Source organism: Somniosus microcephalus, chromosome 13 (genome assembly GCF_052327205.1).
Source record: "Somniosus microcephalus isolate GS21.2 chromosome 13, FLI_Smic_1.0, whole genome shotgun sequence".
NCBI lineage: Eukaryota > Metazoa > Chordata > Chondrichthyes > Squaliformes > Somniosidae > Somniosus > Somniosus microcephalus.
The window spans coordinates 120,727,916-120,748,287 of record NC_140999.1 but is presented as its reverse complement, the minus strand read 5'-3'; the positions used below and the strand labels follow the sequence as shown (position 1 = coordinate 120,748,287).

Below are 20,372 nucleotides of genomic sequence, written 5' to 3'. Positions count from 1 at the left end.
GGGAGGCTAGACAAGCATATGAGGGAGAAGGGAATAGAGGGTTATGCTGATAGATTTAGATGAGGAAAGACGGGAGGAGGCTCGTGTGGAGCATAAACACCGGCATAGACTGGTTGGGCCGAATGTCCTGTTTCTGTGCTGCATATACTATGTAATCCTATGTAAAAGTGCAGCTCTCATACAATGCAACTGTTTTGCAATATGTCTTAATATTTTTGGCACTCTGTGATTCTGTAGGAAAATTGATATGATGAATGCTAATTTAAATATAAATTGTGTGCTGGTGTAACTAATACTGAAGGGCGGTATGGGCAGCTATACCACAGGAGAGGGGTTGCAAGGTCAGAAGAATGCACGTAGCTTCCAGATTAGTGCTGTGACAAAAATAGAAATTTTATCCTGTTTTGGCTTGTGTAATTTTAATTCCATTCTCAAGCCCTTAAACCTCAAATAGATTCAGTCAACAGCAGACTGGCTGTCCTATAGTTAAAACTTTAAAAAAATCTATGTGTGAGTTAGATTGTGTATGCTAAACGGTTGTGAATAGCTAATTTTATGTATCCTGGAACGTGCATGTGGATAGGTTAAGTCGAGGATCACCAGGTATTGTATTCCCTGGCCTGCAGTCACAAAGGTGTTAAGATCCCAGACGGTAGGTATTATGCATCAAAATTTGGTTTGGGTGTTTTTGTTTAAGATTGTATTCTAATCTTAGAGAAATATTTGTGAAAGTAGTTGCTTTAATATTGCTCTTTTCAAAAGAAATTTAGCTTACAAGCTGGTGTAAGAATATAGATATGTTTTTACATTATTTTAATACAGAACACAGACAGAAAGGCAGAATTGGCTTAAAACGTGTGCTGAATCAGATGTTTTTTTTATCACAGCAGGGAGAAGTTTTAAGAGGGATTTTGATTGCCAGTGTAGATAAAAGGAAGCTTTCCTTTACAATAAAGACAGGTGCAGATAAGACATCAGTGTTGTACGCAACAGGGGGTAGAGCTAATAAACAAAACAACAGCAGTTGTATCAACAGGATGATTTATGATGGCCACATTTGTCCTATGTAATGAAACCTATAAGAATACAAACTCACTGAACTTTAGTAGCAACTTTAACTACCTTCAAGGCAAGGATGTGAAGGAATATACTATATAGCCTTTTTAGAAAAATATACTATCTTATGAAAGAATTCTGGCCTTGTTGAGATAAGACAATGGTTGACCTTGAAGAGTACCTTATAAGGAACTCTACCTTATAAATTCTTTAAAACATGACAAACTGAGTTTGGAAATTTAGAAACCTAACTATGAAATAGCTATGAAAGAATTCTGGCTATTGAAATAGGACAAGTTGTTGACTCTGAATAAATAACCTTATTGAAACAGAAGAGTGGGTGGCTCCGAGTGGCTGGCCTTTTGGGAATAGAACAATGGTCAACCCTGGATAAGTGATCTAAATTAAACCTCTTAAAGGTGGCCCATAAGATAAGGAACATCTGCCATCGTAAAGATGACACATGAAATAAGTGTCTGCCTTCACACCTATATGGTAAAAACTCCCAATAACTATTGCCAATGTAGCAGTAAGAATTACAGAGGTCAGCAGAAAGATGAATAGTGATAATTAACTTGGATCAGCAGAAACCTTATGGGATACAACTGAAAAAGGGTATAAATATTGAAGTCTGAAATAGGATATCAGAGTCACTTTAATTGGGCAAAGCGATTCTTGACTACAGAGGCGGCTCGAAGGTAATTTGATATTGATGGATATCCTGTATAGAAAATTTTAAGAACTATAATACTGTAGCAAAGTTAAGATTTAAAAGTAAGATTCTCTGTTAAAAAGATCATTTTTTCTCTTTTTAGAACTGTTAACATTGCGATTGACTCACCAACTGTAAATTGCATGTCGGTCCTTTTAATAAATCTCTATATATTTTTAGAATTGTCTCACATAAGACTTCTGTATCAATAACTCGCAAACCCAATCTCTGTACATTCTTTGTTGGAGAGGTACATTTCTGAAGGAGATCTCTGGCCCCTCATAATATCTGGAATGTTACAGTCTGGCTAAACTTATTAAATGTGCTATCTGGAGGATGGTAACATTCTCGGGTTGCTCCTTTCCTTTAGGGAGAGATAGCCCAGACCTGTAGACCAGTTAAGCATCTTTAGGATTCGCCTACCTCAAACTTTAGTTGAAAGTGGACATCTGAGAAATATGCCTGATCCGGGATAGCCCCAAAGGGGCTAGGACTAGTAAATATCCCTTCAAGGAAGCATGAACATGCCTGGACTGGCATCGCTCATGATTCCTGGGAAGTTCTTTACACATAAGTTTCTGGATATAGGACTGTGTGTTCTGATCTGTATGTAGTCTTAAGATGAGTGTTCTGAAACAAAAATAAATGAAGTTAATTATCAGACATATTAATGTCTCTAGCTTTATGAATCGGTTATTAAAAAGTATAAGGAATTAAATCATCCCAACAGCTGGAAGTTTTTGTGAATGTGGAGTACCACAGATAATTCTCCTGAGAGTCGGTGTGGGAGGAAGTTTGGGAGAAATCACTTTGTGAAAACCTCAAAGGATTACGGCCCGAGCCGTCACTTAAACAAGGTGAAGGTAACCCTTTGTGAACATTGAAATAACAACAGAAAATGCTGGAAGCACTCAGCAGGCCAGACAGCATCCGTGGAGGGAGAAACAGAGTTAACGTTTCAGGTCTGTGACCCTTCATCAGAATTGGAAATGGTTCGGAGAGAAGAGCAGAACTTCTTCAAGGTGGGCATTCCTGGCTGCCTGGCCTGCTGAGTGCTTCTAGTTCTCTCTGAACCTTTTCCAGTTCTGATGAAGGGTCCCAGACCTGAAACGTTAACTCTGTTTCTCCCTCCACGGATACTGCCTGGCCTGCTGAGTGCTTCCAGCATTTTCTGTTGTTAATTCAGATTTCCAGCATCCGCAGTATTTTGCTATTATATCCTTTGTGAACATTGTTGTTTTCTACAGGTTGGCCATATAAGTGAACACTGCAGATGTAAGTATTTTAAAATATTGCCCTCTTCTGTGTAATATATTCCCTTCTATTCTCTTTGTGGTGGTGGTGGGGGGTCTGTTTGGGGGTCAAGATGGCCCCAAGGTGACATGCTTATATTGAGTACCTCTACTGCGTAACGTGTCTGTGGTGTATGTGCCTTTAAGAGCAATTATGGTGTATGTGCCTTTAAGAGCCCCAGGTGTGCGTAATGCTGGTAATTGCCACTTGGGCTATATAAGCCTGTGTATTGTGTATATCCTTTAGAAACCCACCCCCCCAGACTTGCTTAGTAAATACCTATGAACCAACTCCTGTCTTCAGTGTCTTTATCTACACACGGACGCTACAGTGGCGACGAAGTGGAAACGGACTTACCTGCAATTCGGCAGCACCTCAAGGACATCGATTCCTCCAGCGTCCAGAAGACTCAAGGAAGTAAGAGAAACTGTGGTTTCACCAGCTGGCCAAGCTGGTGACAGGTACTGCGCTAATCCTTCCTGGGCGTCAGGCTGGAGCTCCGGCGGCGGGCTCTACAGCTGAGACAGGCAGTGAAATCAGAGGCAAGCAATAACGGACTGGGAGGGTGCACTCGAGAGACGGCCGGCGCGGCAAGCAGGTCAGCGTTTAGACCTCCGTCGGGAACGAGTCTCCAACAGTGAATAAACGGAAACCACAGTAAAACAGCATTGTTATCGGTAGCAGCGGCGGGAAAGCGCGGGAAGCGCCATATCGTTGCTACAGAGAGAGAAAAAAAAAAGCCCGGGAAGCGCCATATCTTTTCTGAAATGCCTAAATCTGGTAATATTGAGGCTTTTGATGGCGAAATAGAAGATTGGACCACATACGTGGAAAGAGTAGAGGTTTATTGCACTGCAAATGGAATAACAGATGAAAAAAAAGCTTCAGTACTTCTGAACTTAATGGGCGCGAAGACATACGGGCTGTTACGAAATTTAATCACTCCAGCCAAACCAAAGGACAAGACTTTTAAAGAAATTGTTGATACCCTGCAGGAGCATTTAAACCCAACACCGCTGCTGATAGCGGAACGATTCAAGTTCTTCAAGAGAAATCAACACAAGAATGAAAGTAACGCTGATTACCTAACCGAATTAAGAAAGCTATCAAAGTACTGCCAATTCGGAGCAGGACTATCGGATTATCTTCGAGACAAATTTGTTTGCGGTCTCTTAAGTGAAGGAACACAAAAAAGACTGCTTTCTGAAAAAGATTTAACATTGGACAAAGCTTTCAGTATGGCTGTATCATACGAAGCAGCAGCAAAAGGAGCTGCAGAGATACAACAAGAGACACAGGACTTCGGCACCCATAAAATGACACGAGTTCGGAAGATGTTACCGCTGCGGCAGATCCACCCATAACCAGAGGGACTGCTGGTTCAAGGGCAAAGCATGCAGGCAATGTGGTAAGATTGGACACATTGCACGGGTATGCCAATCTGGACAAAATAAATCCACTGACAGAAAACAAAAAATCAATAAAGAAAAATACAGGAAGGTACAAATGATGACGGACAATAGCTCCGAAGATCAGAATAGCGATAGCGACTCCGGAAACAAGAGACTAAGCTGTCTCAAATTACATAATGTACTTGCCAAAGAGGATTACCAAACCATTTGGGTTACCCTCACAATAGCAGGGTCCCCAGTTAAAATGGAGCTAGATACAGGATCAGCTCTAACCGTAATAAATCGACGAGATTACGAGAGGCTATTTTCGCATATACCTCTAAAAGACACATCCATTATCTTAAAAACATATACGGGGCAGAAAGTCTACCCCAAAGGAAAAATAAGGGTGCCTGTGGTATACAACGGCAAAGAAATACAGAAGTTGTATTTATACATTCTACAAGATGGTGGTCCACCGTTGTTGGGACGTGAATGGATAAGGAAGATACGTTTAGACTGGCACTCCATTCAGGCACTGACGGTGACCAGTAAGGAAAAAAACAATGATGACATCATACCTGAACGATTAAAAGACATCTTGGCCAACGCCAAAGAAGTGTTTCAAGAGAAACTAGGAACCTTGAAAGGCATCACCGCCTCAATAAAAGTGGAAGATATAGCAATTCCAAATTTTTTTAAGGCAAGACGCCATACGCAATACGTCCGGCAGTCGAGGCAGAGCTGAAGAATTTGGAAAAGGCAGGCGTATTATCCAAAATAGATTGGAGTGAATGGGCAACACCCATCGTTCCAGTCATGAAAAAAACATTGAAAAATAACTCTGAGGAACAGAAAAAAATTCGCATCTGTGGGGACTTTAAGGTGACTGTAAACCCGGTCCTTCACACGGTACAGTATCCTCTTCCGAGGATAGAAGATATTTTCGCCTCACTATCCGGAGGGAAACGTTTCACAAAAATTGACTTGGCACAGGCATATCTACAGATGGAGGTTGAGGAGACCTCTAAAAAGTATCTCACAATAAACACACACAAAGGCCTGTACCAGTACAATCGACTGGTTTTTGGAATAGCATCAGCTCCAGCTATCTGGCAAAGGGCTATGGAGCAAGTCCTGCAAGGGATTCCGGGGACTCAATGCTACCTAGACGACATCCTTATAACAGGAGAAAACGACAATGAGCACCTTGCCAATTTGGAGCAGGTGCTCACTAGGCTGAAAGAACGAGGCCTACGAGCAAATCGCCCCAAGTGCGAATTTTTCCAAAATCAGATATCATATTGTGGCCACATAATTAATAAGGAAGGGTTGCATAAGTCACCTGAAAAAATGGAAGCAGTTATAAAAGCCCCAGCACCTGAAAATGTTTCACAATTAAGGTCATTCCTGGGATTAATAAATTACTATCATAAATTTTTACCGAACTTATCAACTATTCTACACCCGCTTAATGATCTTCTACAGACAGGAGTGATTTGGAAATGGAACGAAGACTGTAAACGTGCCTTCCATAAATGTAAAGACTTAATCACATCCGAGAAAATTTTGGCTCATTACAACCCATCACTACCAATCAGACTGGCGTGCGATGCATCCCCTTACGGCATAGGAGCGGTATTGTCCCATAGATTCCCTGATGGCTCGGAACGGCCGATAGCTTTTGCGTCACGCTCATTGAACTCAGCTGAGCGTAACTATGCCCAGATAGACAGGGAAGCACTCAGCCTGGTATGGGGAGTGAAGAAATTCAACCATTACCTACACGGACAAAAATTTACCTTGCTGACTGACCATCAACCCCTCATCTCCATATTCAACCCTAAAAAAGGTGTCCCCATTATGACGGCACAAAGACTACAGAGGTGGTCCCTTTTTCTAGGGGCACACCAATACAACATTGAATACAAAGGGTCAAAACAGCATGGGAATGCTGACGGTTTATCACGCCTACCGTTGCCAACGATAGAAGAGGCACCTACAGTAGACCCAGTAGAGATATTCCACTCTACCATAGTGGAATGTCTACCGGTGACAAATTCTGCCATTGAAAGGGAGACAAGAAATGACCCTACTTTCTCTCGGGTCTACGATTTAACAGTGAAGGGATGGCCAGCACATGGCGAACCACTGTTGCCAGCATTCTCGCAAAGAAGAGAACAGCTGTCAGTGTGCCGAGGAACCTTGATGTGTGGATCCAGAGTGGTGATTCCACCCAAACTCCAGGATAAAGTGCTAAAGGAGCTTCACGAGGAGCATCTGGGTGGAGTGAAAATGAAGAACCTAGCTAGGGCGTTTGTATGGTGGCCAGGTATCAATGGAGACATCGAAGACATGACCAAGAGCTGCCTAGGATGCCAGAAGGTCCAAAATGCTCCGCCACAGGCCCCTCTACATCCATGGGAGTGGCCCTCATCTCCCTGGCAAAGGGTGCACATCGACTTTGCTGGTCCATTTATGGACTCAATGTTATTAATCGCAGTTGATGCACACTCCAAGTGGCCGGAGGTAATAAAGATGTCCTCCACCACCACGGAAAAAACCATCACAGTATTAAGGACCATATTTGCCAGGAATGGGCTGCCGGAGCAGATATGTTCTGATAATGGACCGCAATTTGTGTCCGAAGAATTCAGAAAGTTCTTAAAGAACAATGGGGTAAAGCACTACACGTCCGCCCCATACCATCCCGCCACCAATGGATTGGCTGAAAAGTTTGTCCAGACCTTCAAGAAGGCCATCAAGGCCATGGGTAATGAAGACAAAACTTCAGCACAAGGTGGATAACTTCTTATTTGCATATAGGAATGCAACGCATATGGTTACCAACCAAACTCCCGCCATGATGTTCTACAATAGAAACCTAAGATGCCGGCTGGATTTGGTCAAGCCCAACATCCGAAGGGACGTGGAGAACCGGCAGTTTCAGGGCATGAATGAAAGGCCAACTAGGGCCTTCCAGATAGGCCAACCGGTTTTGGCCCAGGACTACCGTACCGAGAAATGGCAGCCTGGAACTATCTGCACACGATTAGGACCACTGATGTATACCGTGGACATCGGAGACAGCATAATAAGGCGCCATGCTGACCAAATCATCAAGTCATCCGAAAAGGGACAACCTACACCACCACTCTATACATCTAACGATGAAGTAGAGATACCCATATCTACCTCCGATCCGGTGATACTGGAGCCCGATGAACCCGGCACTGGCCTTCAAGCCAAATCAGCCTTGCCAGAAGAACCTACTACACCACCAGAAACTACTACACCCCCGAGGCGTTATCCGGACCGAGTCAGGAAGCCTCCTGAGAGACTAACTTATAATTAATTAATACAGCAATGTATATTATTTTGCATATAACATGTAATTAATAATTACTTAAAATATGATGTACTAGTTAGCTAGAAGGGGAGGAATTATGGTGTATGTGCCTTTAAGAGCAATTATGGTGTATGTGCCTTTAAGAGCCCCAGGTGTGCGTAATGCCGGTAATTGCCACTTGGGCTATATAAGCCTGTGTATTGTGTATATCCTTTAGAAACCCCCCCCCCAGACTTGCTTAGTAAATACCTATGAACCAACTCCTGTCTTCAGTGTCTTTATCTACACACGAACACTACAGTGTCGAAGCTCAGAAGTTTATGGGCTGTAAGGGAGTTCAAACTCAGATTGAATAATAGCGTAGGCCACTAGAGGGCTCTCTCGTTGCCATGGTTGTCCAGGATCCAGAGACAGGACAGCAAATTAACTGAGTATGTTTTTGAATCTCCAAGCATTGTACTCCAAACATTTCCCATACTCCCGTTGACATTGTCGTTAAACTCAATCTACATATGCAAATTAGCATGGAAGATGTACGGGAGATGTGCTTCTAGGTACAATGCTTGAGACTGGTATATCATCTCTTTTACTCTTTCAATCTTGATGGTATCCTGGCATTATTGGCCTTGGCCCTTCACCTTGTCTCAATGACATCTTACGTAGCTGATAAGATTAATATATATATTTTTAATAAGGGAAATAAATATCTTGCACAATTTTTAAAAACATTTTTGGGTGAGTTTTTGTCTTCTTGTAGGTGAGAGGATTCCAGCATCCTAGCTTGGTTGAGACACAGAGTAAAATTCCCTGTTTAACTGTCCTAACAATATGCCTTAAAATGGGGATGTCCAAGAGCTAGCTCATGGGCAAAATGCAGTGAGCGCCTTTGATCTGTCCTGTAAAGCTCCTGTTAGCGCACAGCCAACTTCATCAGTTCTGGACTTTTGGGGCGAAAATTTGGATCCATAGCGCCCATTTGTTCGGCTCTACTAGTGCCCTTCGAGGTCCAAAATGGCATCCGCAGCACGCGCACATGCATCTGGTGCGAGTAGCGCCAGATGCCATATTGCTAAGCATCCGCCGGTAGTATGCAGAGTAGGCCAATCATGACGTCAATCAGCGTGTAATGCTGATTTGACGCCTGCACTGCCAGTTTAGAGCTCAACGCTCCAGCTAATGCCATTTCTTAAGCTCGCACAGCTAAACATGCGTTCAGCAGCAGGAAGGGACCCACACCAGCGCTATTTAAAGTGATCATCAACTACTTGCAGGTTAGTTACTGATTGATTTCCACTGGACGTTGCTGTGATTGTACAAGTCTTTGGTGCTGCCTAGAGTTCATTAAAGTTGCTAAAGTTTAAAGGGAGTGGTGTGGCAGGTGCTGAAGAAGTTTCTCCTGAGTTCAAGGCTTCTGCACAAACCACTTGCTCCCAGACATGGGTGCAGCAGTAGGATTCCTCTTGGAATACAGCATGACTGGGAGAATGGGCAGAAGCTGCTAGAAGAGGGAGGAGGAGGAGGGGGGAGAAGGCTCTCAACAGGAGGCCATATCCGCCCAGGGTGTTCAGTGAGCATTTCCCCTACCTGAACCTCAGTGAGGAACTGTGTGTCAGATATCTGAGCTTCACTAAGGTCGTCTTCACTGAAATCTGCTGCCTGCTGCAGCCACAACTGTTACCTCAGAGCAGGGCGAAGAATGCATTGCCAGTGGCTGTGAAGATTACCGTGGCCATGAACTTTTATGCTTCGGGCTCCTTCCAGGCTGGAGATATTTGCAAGATCTCACAGTTTGCCATCCACTGTTGTGTAAGGGAGGTCACTGAGTCGCTCTATTCTAAGAGAGCTGACTACATTTCATTCTCTCTTGCTAAAGAGCAGCAGGTGGAGCGAGCATGCGGCTTTGCAATGATTGCAGGCTTCCCCATGGTGCAGGGTGCAATTGACTGCACGCACATTGCTTTGCAAGCGCCGCATTTCAACTCTGAGATGTACCGAAACCCAAAAGGATTCCACTCCCTCAACATCTAGCTGGTATTATGCAGGTCAATGCCCAGTATCCTGGCAGCAGCTCTACAGCAGTCCGCTGTGCCATCTGCGTTTGAGCCAGCACGGCAAACCAGAGGGTGGCTACTGGGCGACAAGGGCTAGCCATTGACAATATGGCTCACGCTGCCACACAAAATGTGATAGAGCAGACCATTGGCATGCTGAAACTATGCTTCCGCTGCCTGAACCACTCTGGAGGAGCCCTGGAGTACTCAGCAGAGTGGGTATCAAGAATTGTGGTGGTCTGCTGCACGCTGCACAACCTTGCCATCATGAGGGTACAGCCCTTGCTACCAGCTATATGGCGACCAGCTGAGGAGCATGAGGAGGAGGAAGAGGAGGAGGCAACCTAGACAACTTTCTGGCCGGGCTGTCCATGAACGACACATCTGACTGCGATACTAGATGTTGGGTGGCTTCTGCTTCAGCTGCAATGGAAGCTTAGACATCGGCCATCACACACTGCATCATGGTTGGGTCCACAAGTGTGCTAATGGTGTTGGCAACCACTTCCATGCTGGAAAGGATGGGCTCCAAGCTCTGCGCAAAGCCCTGTGCAAAGTTGGTGCTGGACTCCACGCTCTTTGACATTGCATGCAGGCTTTCTGGAAGGCCTGCCAATGCACCAAGCATTTCATTGTGGGTACCCTTCAACCTTTTCTTTAGCTTGCCCCATCAAAGTGCTCATCTGAGTCCTCTGCAGCAGAACTTGTGTGCAACCTCGCCCTCCGGCGAGCTGGCACCTGCGCTACCCTTGCCCCCTGCCCTGGCTGCAGGCCACTGATGCCCGGTGTCTCACCACGTGCAGATCCCGCTGAGCTGGTGGCTGCGAGTGTGAAATCGAGTGCCAGTGTTTATTCTTAATCACTGTCTTCTTGCTCTTCCACATGTTGCTCCTCCACCACTGCCTGGCCAGTTTTTGGGTATCAGAAAAGAGAAAGGCACTAGGGTAGGGTTGTGGTGAGTGAAGGGGCGAAAGCAAGAGGTGCATGTTTACACCATCTGCAGCTTGTAAATCAGAAGAGATTGTGGGATGAGGGAGAATGGAATGTCAGCCCTGCCGCTGGCCATAGCCTCTGCAATGATGATGGCCAATCACCATCTCCTCCATGGGGGTAAGGACATGCAGCCGCACCTGTTGCCCACCGCTTAATTCCTGCTGCCTCCGGTTATGCGCCATCTGCAAGAGAGAGGGAAGTGTCAGTGAGTGTGGTCCAATGTGTTTGGGTGATGTGGCTGTCATGGTATAATAGCTGGCAGTGTGTGCAAGCTGTGAGATGTGGGTGTGAGGCTTGCAGCAGTAGTAAGTGTGTGAGGGTGAGGTGAAGCTATGAATGTTAGGTATGAGTCCTGATTGATAGAGGTTGTTGGTAGGTGAGTGATGGGGGTGTGGTGCATTAAGCAGTGGCTGAGGCTAGTGGTGTTTGAAGATACATTCACTGACCTTGACCACACTTGTGGGGTCATTTTTTTGTGGCACTGCATCCAGGTCCTTGAAGCATGACTCCTGGCATTGACCGCCATGGCTATCTGGTCCCACTGCCTTCGCAAAATTTGTCTGGAGGGCCTCCTGGCCCCCTGTGGATAGAGCACATCTCTTCTCCTCTCCACCTCCTCCCCCACCCCCTCCAGTGCAGCGTTCGAGAACCTTGGAGCAGGCTCTGTCCCCTGTTGTGCTATTATTTGTCTTTCCCAGGTCAGAATGTCTTCCCCAATGACTTCCAGCACCTGCTCCAGCCACAATGCCCCTCCCCTTTAAGATGTGCAGGCTGGCTTTAAGTAGTGCAGGCTAGCTTTAAGTGGTGCTGGTCTTTCACAATTTAGTGCCCCCTGCTCAGGCATGCAGCCATTCAACAGCGTGTTGAGCACTGGCTGCATGTTGCAATCATGTAAATTAGCAGGCAGCATGAAGATGGCATGTTGCCTATATCGGAAGCAATTGGCACAGACGCATGATTAATCAGGGAGCAGCCTTTACCAATTCTTTGCCAGGGCAATGAGGGGAGATGTTGAGGGGGACAGGTGGAGAAGGTAAAGAGGATGGGTGCCTTGTGTATGGGAAGGTCTCACTTTTTTGTGTTTGTTGGAGGTCTTGCATTTTTTGTATATGAGAGCATTGCCTTTTTATATATGGATTCTTGTTTTCTGTGTGTATGGACATCTCAGTTTTTGTGTGTATTGGGGTCTCACTTATTTTGTATATAAGGGTCTTCCATTCTTTCTGTATAGGGTCTCACTTTTTGTGTTTAAGAGGTTATTGCTTTTTGTGTGTATGAGGATCGCTTTGGAATATTGCTATTTTTCATGTTTGGGGCTCTTTTTTGTATATGGGGGGGTCTCACTTTTTTTTGTGGGTGACAAAAATGTAGTATTTTTGCTTGTCTTGGTCATTTTAAATCAAGTCACAATACATAAAGGGCCCGAAAATCCTTTGGCTTTTTGGATGAAATGGTGGTGCAAGTCAGGGTTAGAGGACTGACAAGGACATGATCTAGAAATGCCGGGTCTCTGCCCAGAATATAATGGTGCAATTTACGCATTAGCCTGGTGCAGCTGGAACTTCCATCCAGCCAAACATGGCCCATGATGTAGGATAAGGCAGGACCAAGAGAAGGGCTTTCCTCCCACTGGGAATTTCCTCAGCTCCCACCTCCCTTCCACCCAATGGTTTCGATGCTGGAAAGAACTTGGGGGTGATTTTCCCCAGATACTTAAGGCACTAAAGAGCCTCCGAGGTGGCCAAAATGGGGTCTTAAGCTGAAGCACCGGTTTAGCCCGCGTTTGGTAAATGAGTTGAAGCTTGCGCTAGGAACGGCCGCCCGGAGGATCGTTAAGGGGCTGATTACCACTTAATTTGCCTGTGAGCGCTCATTAATGAGGCTGTTCGGCATTTTGGTAGCACTTGAGCTAACGCCCTCTCCTAACAGCGACCAGCTGATTGAGAGTAAACAAGTCATTGCAGAAGATTTCAAGCGCTACTTACAGGTATATCACATTTTGCTGTTCACTTGCAGCTGAAGGTTTAAAGAGGATTTGAAACACATCGGGAGACTTTCTGGGACACTTTCACCAACACTCTATCGACAATTATCCTGGAAATTCTCTCGGGACTTCAGCTAAAAAGAGTACATTTTTATAATTCGCTCCTGGGATGTGGGCGTCGCTGGCAAGGCCAGCATTTATTGCCCATCACTAGTTGCCCTTGAGAAGATGGTGGTGAGCTGCCTTCTTGAGCCGCCGCAGCCCCTGTGGTGATGGTACTCGCACACTGCTGCTAGGGAGGGAGTTCCAGGATTTTGACCCAGCGACGATGAAGGATCGGCGATATACTTCCAAGTCAGGATGGGGTGTGACTTGGAGGGGAACTTGGAGGTGATGGTGTTCCCATGAGCCTGTTCACCTTGTCCTTCTAGGTGGTAGAGGTCGCGGGTTTGGGAGGTGCTGCCGAAGAAGCCTTGGTGAGTTGCTGCAGTGCATCTTGTAGATGGTACACACTGCGGCCATGGTGCGCCGGTGGCAGAGGGAGTGAATGTTTAAGGTGGTGCATGGGGTGCCAATCAAGCGGGCTGCTTTGCCTGGATGGTGTCTAGCTTCTTGAGTGTTGTTGGAGCTGCACTCATCCAAGCAAATGGAGAGTATTCCATCACACTCCTGACTTGTGCCGTGTAGATGGTGGAAAGGCTTTGGGGAGTCAGGAGGTGAGACACTCGCTGCAGAATACCCAGCCTCTGACCTGCTCTTGTAGCCACAGTATTTATGTGGCTGGTTCAGTTCAGTTTCTGGTTAATGGTGACCCCCAGAATGTTGATGGTGGGGGATTCGACGATGGTAATGCCATGGAATGTCATGGGGCAGTGGTTAAGCTCTCTCTTGTTGGAGATAGTCATTGCCTGGCACTTAGAGGCACGAATGTTACTTGCCACTTATCAGCCCAAACCTATTCGTCCTGCTTTTTGTGGGCAGTTTTCCACATTGTCGGGTAGATGCCAGTAAGCTGTACTAGAACAGCTTGGCTAGAGACGCGGCTAGTTCTGGAGCACATGTCTTCAGCACAACAGCCGGGATGTTTTTGGGGCTAATTTTTTCCATTTTTTTTAGGACTGAGATGAGGAGGAATTTCTTCACCCAGAGAGTGGTGAACCTGTGGAATTCTCTACCACACAAGGCAGTTGAGGCCAATTCATTAAATATATTCAAGAAGGAGTTAGATATATTTCTTAAGGCTAAAGGTATCAAGGGATATGGGGAGAAAGCAGGGACAGGGTACTGAATTTGGATGATCAGCCATGATCTCATTAAGTAGCGGAACAGGCTCGAGGGGCTGAATGGCCTACTCCTGCTCCTATCTTCTATGTTTCTATAGCCTTTGCTGTATCCAGTGTGCTCAGCTGTTTCTTGATATCACATGGAGTGAATCGAATCAGCTGAAGACTGGCTTCTGCAATGGTGGGGACCTCAGGAGGAGGCTGAGGTGAATCATCCACTCAACACTTCTGACTGAAGATGGTTGCAAATGCTTCAGCCTTGTCTTTTGCACTCACATGCTGGGCTCCACCATCATTGAGGATGGGGATATTCATGGAGCCTCCTCCTACCATTAGTTGTTTAATTGTCCACCACCATTCACGACTGGTGTGGCAGGACTGCAGAGCTTTGATCTGTTCCGTTGGTTGTGGGATTGCTTAACTCTATCTATAGCATGCTGCTTCTGCTGTTTAGCATGTATGTAGTCCTGTGTTGCAGCTTCCCCAGGTTGGCACCTCATTTTTAGGTATGCCTGGTGCTGCTCCTGGCATACTCTTCTGCACTCCTCATTGAACCAGGGTTTCCCTTGGCTTGATAGTAATAGTGGAGTGAGGGATATGCCAGGCCATGAGTTTACAGATTGTGGTGGAGTACAATTCTGCTGCTACTGATGGCCCACAGCACCTTCATGGATGCCCAGTTTTGAGCTGCTAGATCTGTTCTGAATCTATCCCATTTAGCATGGTGGTAGGGTGTCCTCAGTGTGAAGACGGGACTTTGTCTCCGCAAGGACTGTGCAGTGGTCACTGCTACCAATACTGTCATGGACAGATGCATCTGCGACAGGTAGGTCGGTGAGGACGAGGTCAAGTAGGTTTCTCCCTCGTGTGGGTTCTCTCACCACCTATGTCTTTCAGGACTCGGCCAGCTATAGTGCTACTGAGCCACTCATGGTGATGGACATTGAAGTCCCCCACCCAGAGTACATTCCGTGTCCTTGCTACCCTCAGAGCTTCTTACAAGTGCTGTTCAACATGGAGGAGTACTGATTCATCAGCTGAGGGAGGGTGGTAGGTGGTAATCAGCAGGAGGTTTTCTTGCCCATGCTTGACCTGAAGCCATGAGACTTCATGGGGTCCAGAGTCAATGTTGAGGACTCTCAGGGCCACTTCCTCCTGACTGTATACCACTGTGCCACCTCCTCTGGTGGGTCTGTCCTGCCGGTGGGAGAGGACATACCCAGGGATGATGATGATTGTGGAGCCTCGGATGTTGGCTGAAATATATGATTCTGTGAGTATGACTATGTCAGGCTGTTATGACTGCATTCCCAATTTTGACACAAGTTTCCAGATGTCAGTGAGGAGGACTTTGCAGGGTCGACTGGGCTGGGTGTGTCTTTGTCCTGTCTGAAGTAGGTGCTATGAGGTGCATCCAGTTTTATTCTTCTTATTGTTTTCCATAGCGATTTGTTTCAACTGAGTGGCTTACTAGCCCATTTCAGAGGGCAGTTAAGAGTCAACTACATTGCTGTGGGTCTGGATGGCAGATTTACTTCCCTAAAGGGCATTAGTGAACCAGACAATGACACTAGCTTTTCATTTCAGATTTATTTAATTGACTGAATTTAAATTCCCCAGCTGCCGGATAATTAGTCCAGGCCTCTGGATTACTATTCCAGTAACATAACCACTATGCTACTGGACTCTTACCCTGTGCTACTCCACCTTATTGAACACCTTCTAGGAGTCACCAGAAGAAAGGGAGTGCTTGGTCATGAGCATCTTGCTAGGGATCCCCCTTGGTCTGCAGGAGGAATAAGCGGAGGACATGGGGCAAAGCAGAGCAGCTCAAACTGCTGCAGGAAAGAGGCACAGGAGGGCAAGCAAGGGGGACTCCTTCCCCCCCCTTGCGGTTACAGGACATCCCTCCTCTTCTGGATCTCCTCCACCAGGACCTCCAGTGCCACATCCGAGAACGTGTGCGCCCTCTTCCTCGGTCCCTGAGCCATCCTCAAACATGCTGCTGTGCATCAGCCAGCACACTTCACCTTCAGTGGAGTGAGTGGATTCCACATATACTGCCCCACAAAAATTGCATCTATTCAGTGCTTGATTGCTAAAACCTCCAGGCAAGTTCAAATTATGGTAATCATCAATTAGACCCAAATTTGCATACTAACACCAGACTTTTAAACAAGCATTTCTTATTAGCACAGCATCCATTTAGCACCTGTTTTCACACCTTCACCAAACTAACCCCCGCCCCCCAGGACACTGATTGAGTTAGGGGCGGAGAAGGGGTCCACAGAGGTCTTCAGACTATGTTCCTGGCCTGGATGCCCTCAGAAATCAGGAGATGCAACACATGGAACGAGGGGCCATTCAAGTGGGGGGAGTAAAAAGAAATGTTGTAGTGGTAGGGGATAGTATCAGTAGGGGGATAGATAGGGTTCTTTGCAGCCAAGAGCGAGAGTCCCGAAGGCTGTGTTGCCTGCCCGGTGCCAGGGTTAAGGACATCTCCTCTTGGCTGGAGAGAAACTTGGAGTGGGAGGGGGAGGATCCAGTTGTCGTGGTCCATGTTGGTACCAACAACATAGATAGGACAAGGAAAGAGGTTCTGCTGAGGGAGTATGAGCAGCTAAGGGACAAATTAAAAAACAGAACCACTAGGGTAATAATCTCTGGATTACTACCTGAGCCACGAGCAAATTTGGCTAGGGTAAATAAAATCAGAGAGTTAAATGCGTGGCTCAAAGACTGGTGTGGGAGAAATGGGTTTTGCTTCTTGGGACACTGGCACCAGTACTGGGACAGGAGAGAGCTGTTCCGTTGGGACGGACTTCACTTGGCCAGTGCTGGGACTAGAATCCTGGCGAATTGAATAACTAGGGCTGTAGAGAGGGCTTTAAACTAATTAGTGGGGGTGGGGGGAGGTATCAAGAAAGCGAGCAAAAAATTAAAATGTCAGCGGAGAAAGCAATAGAGCAAGGTAGCAGTGGGGGAATTAACAACCAGAGCATGTCAGGAAGGGACAGAATGTATAAAGATAAAGGTAAAGTAGTAAAGGGGGTAAAAGCAGGAATAAATTGTCACAAAACATATTTAAAAGTTCTTTATCTGAATGCACGCAGCATTCATAACAAAATAGACGAGTTGACGGTACAAATAACTACACATGGGTATGATCTGGTGGCCATTACAGAAACATGGCTGCAAGGTGACCATGACTGGGAACTAAACATCCAGGGGTATTTGACAATTAGGAAGGACAGACAGGAAGGAAAGGGAGGTGGGGTGGCTATGTTAATAAAGGATGGAATCACTGCAATAGTGAGAAATGATATTGGGTCAAAGGATCAGGATAGTGAAACAGTTTGGGTGGAGATAAGGAATAATAAGGGGAAAAAGTCACTAGTGGGCGTAGTCTATAGGCCTCCTAACAGTTGCAACTCTGTTGGTCGGAGTATAAATCAGGAAATAGTTGGGACTTGTAATAAGGGAACAGCTATAATCATGGGGGATTTTAACTTTCATATTGACTGGACAAATCAAATTGGGCAGGGCAGCCTTGAGAAAGAGTTCATAGAGTGCATTAGGGACGAGTTCCTTGAGCAGTATGTTACTGAACCAACCAGGGGGTAGGCAATCTTAGATCTGGTCCTGTGTAATGAGACAGGATTAATAAAAAATGTCCTAGTAAAGGATCCCCTTGGAATGAGTGACCATAACATGGTTGAATTCCAAATCCAGTTGGAGGGTGAGAGAGTTGGATCCCAAACCAGCGTACTGAGCTTAAATAAAGGAGACTATTAAGGTATGAGAGCAGAGTTGACTAAAGTGGACTGGGAAAATAGATTAAAGTGTAAGACGGTACATGAGCAGTGATGTACATTCAAGGAGATGTTTCACAACTTTCAAGAAAAATATATTCCACTGAGGAAAAAGGGGCGTAAAAGAAAAGACAGCCTTCCGTGGCTAAGTAAAGTAATAAAGGATAGTATCCGACTGAAAACAAGGGCATATAAAGTAGCCAAATCTAGTGGGAGGATAGAAGATTGGGAAGCATTTAAAAGCCAGCAAAGAATAACTAAAAGATTAATTAAGAAAGGGAAGATAGATTATGAAAGTAAACTAGCAAAAAATATAAAAACAGATAGCAAGAGTTTCTACAGTTATATAAAAAGAAAAAGGGTGGCTAAAGTGAACGTTGGTCCCTTAGAGGACGAGACCAGGAAATTAGTGGTGGGGAACATGGAGATGGCAAAAACGCTGAACACATATTTTGTATCAGTCTTTACAGTAGAGGACACTAAAAAATATCTCAACACTGGACAAACAGGGGGCTATGGGGGGGAGGAGCTAAACACGATTAAAATCACTAAGGAGGTGGTACTCGGTAAGATAATGGGACTAAAGGCGGATTAATCCCCTGGACCTGATGGCTTACATCCTAGGGTCTTGAGAGAAGTAGCGGTAGGGATTGTGGATGCATTAGTGGTAATTTTCCAAAACTCCCTGGATTCAGAAAAGGTCCCAGCAGATTGGAAAACTGCTAATGTAACGCCCTTATTTAAAAAGGGAAGTAGACAAAAGGCTGGAAAGTATAGACCAGTTAGCCTAACATCTGTGGTTGGTAAAATGTTGGAGTCTATTATTAAGGAAGCAGTAACAGGACATTTGGATAAGCATAATTTAATCGGACAGAGTCAGCATGGTTTTATGAAGGGGAAGTCGTGTTTGACAAATTTGCTCGAATTCTTTGAGGACGTAACAAACAGGGTGGATAAAGGGGAACCAGTGGATGTGGTGTATTTGGACTTCCAAAAGGCATTTGACAAGGTGCTACACAAAAGATTACTGCACAAGATAAAAAATCACGGGATTGGGGGTAATATACTGGCATGGGTGGAAGATTGGCTAACTAACAGAAAACAGAGAGTTGGGATAAATGGTTCATTCTTGGGTTGGCAATCAGTGACTAGTGGTATTCCGCAGGGGTCAGTGCTGGGACCCCAACTCTTCACAATCTATATTAACGATTTGGAGGAAGGGACTGAGTGCAACGTATCCAAGTTTGCCGATGATACAAAGATGGGAGGGAAAGCAGTGAGTGAGGAGGACATAAAAAACCTGCAAAAGGACATAGACAGGCTAAGTGAGTGGGCAGAAATTTGGCAGATGGAATATAATGTTGGAAAGTGTGAGGTTATGCACTTTGGCAGAAAAAATCAAAGAGCAAGTTATTATCTAAATGGAGAGAAACTGCAAAGTGCTACAGTACAAAGGGATCTGGGGGTCCTGGTGCATGAAACACAGAAGGTTAGTATGCAGGTACAGCAGGTGATCAGGAAGGCCAATGGAATGTTGGCTTTTATTGCAAGGGGGATGGAGTATAAAAGCAGGGAAGTCTTGCTTCAGTTATACAGGGTACTGGTGAGGCCACACCTGGAATACTGCGTACAGTTTTGGTTTCCATATTTAAGAAAAGATATATTGCTCTCGAGGCAGTTCAGAGAAGGTTCACTCGGTTGATTCCGGAGATGAGGGGGTTGACTTATGAGGAAAGGTTGAGTTGGTTGGGCCTCTACTCATTGGAATTCAGAAGAATGAGAGGCGATCTTATCAAAACATATAAGATTGTGAGGGGGCTTGATCGGGTGGATGCGGTGAGGATGTTTCCACTGATGGGTGAGACTAGAACTAGGGGGCATAATCTTAGAATAAGGGGCTGCCCTTTCAAAACTGAGATGAGGAGAAACTTCTTCACTCAGAGGGTAGTAAATCTATGGAATTTGCTACCTCAGAGAGCTGTGGAAGCTGCAACATTAAATAAATTTAAAATGGAGATAGACAGTTTCCTAGCTGATAAGGGAATTAGGGGTTATGGGGAGCTGGCAGGGAAGTGGACGTGAGGGATCAGCCATCATCCTATTGAATGGCGGAGCAGGCCCGAGGGGCCGTATGGCCTACTCCTACTTCTTATGTTCTTATGCCCTTATACCTCTCCCCTTTCCACTGTCCAGGGCCCCAAACACCCCTTACAGGTGAAACAGCGATTTACTTGTACTTCTTGCAATTTAGTATACTGCATTCGCTGCTCACGATGTGGTCTCCTCTACATTGGGGAGACCAAACGCAGATTGGGTGACCGCTTTGCGGAACACCTCTGTTCAGTCCGCAAGGGGGACCCCGAGCTTCCGGTCGCCTGTCACTTTAATTCACTGCTCCATTCCCACTCAGACCTCACCGTTCTCGGCCTCTTGCATTGTCCCACGGAA

The 20,372-nt window shown here is 45.6% G+C and overlaps 1 protein-coding gene across 2 annotated transcripts in view; it reads left to right on the top strand.

Moving 5' to 3' along the window:
• Nucleotides 1-359: 359 nt before the first annotated feature.
• Nucleotides 360-20,372, top strand: part of LOC147108569 (uncharacterized) — a 69,516-nt gene continuing 49,503 nt past the window's right edge. The window contains exons 1-2 of one of the 2 annotated variants that reach the window (XR_015080609.1): nucleotides 360-652; nucleotides 3,016-3,043. The gene's annotated coding sequence lies outside the window, so the exon portion shown is untranslated. The remainder of the gene's footprint in view (nucleotides 653-3,015; nucleotides 3,044-20,372) is intronic. The other variant, XR_015080608.1, reaches the window with a different exon arrangement.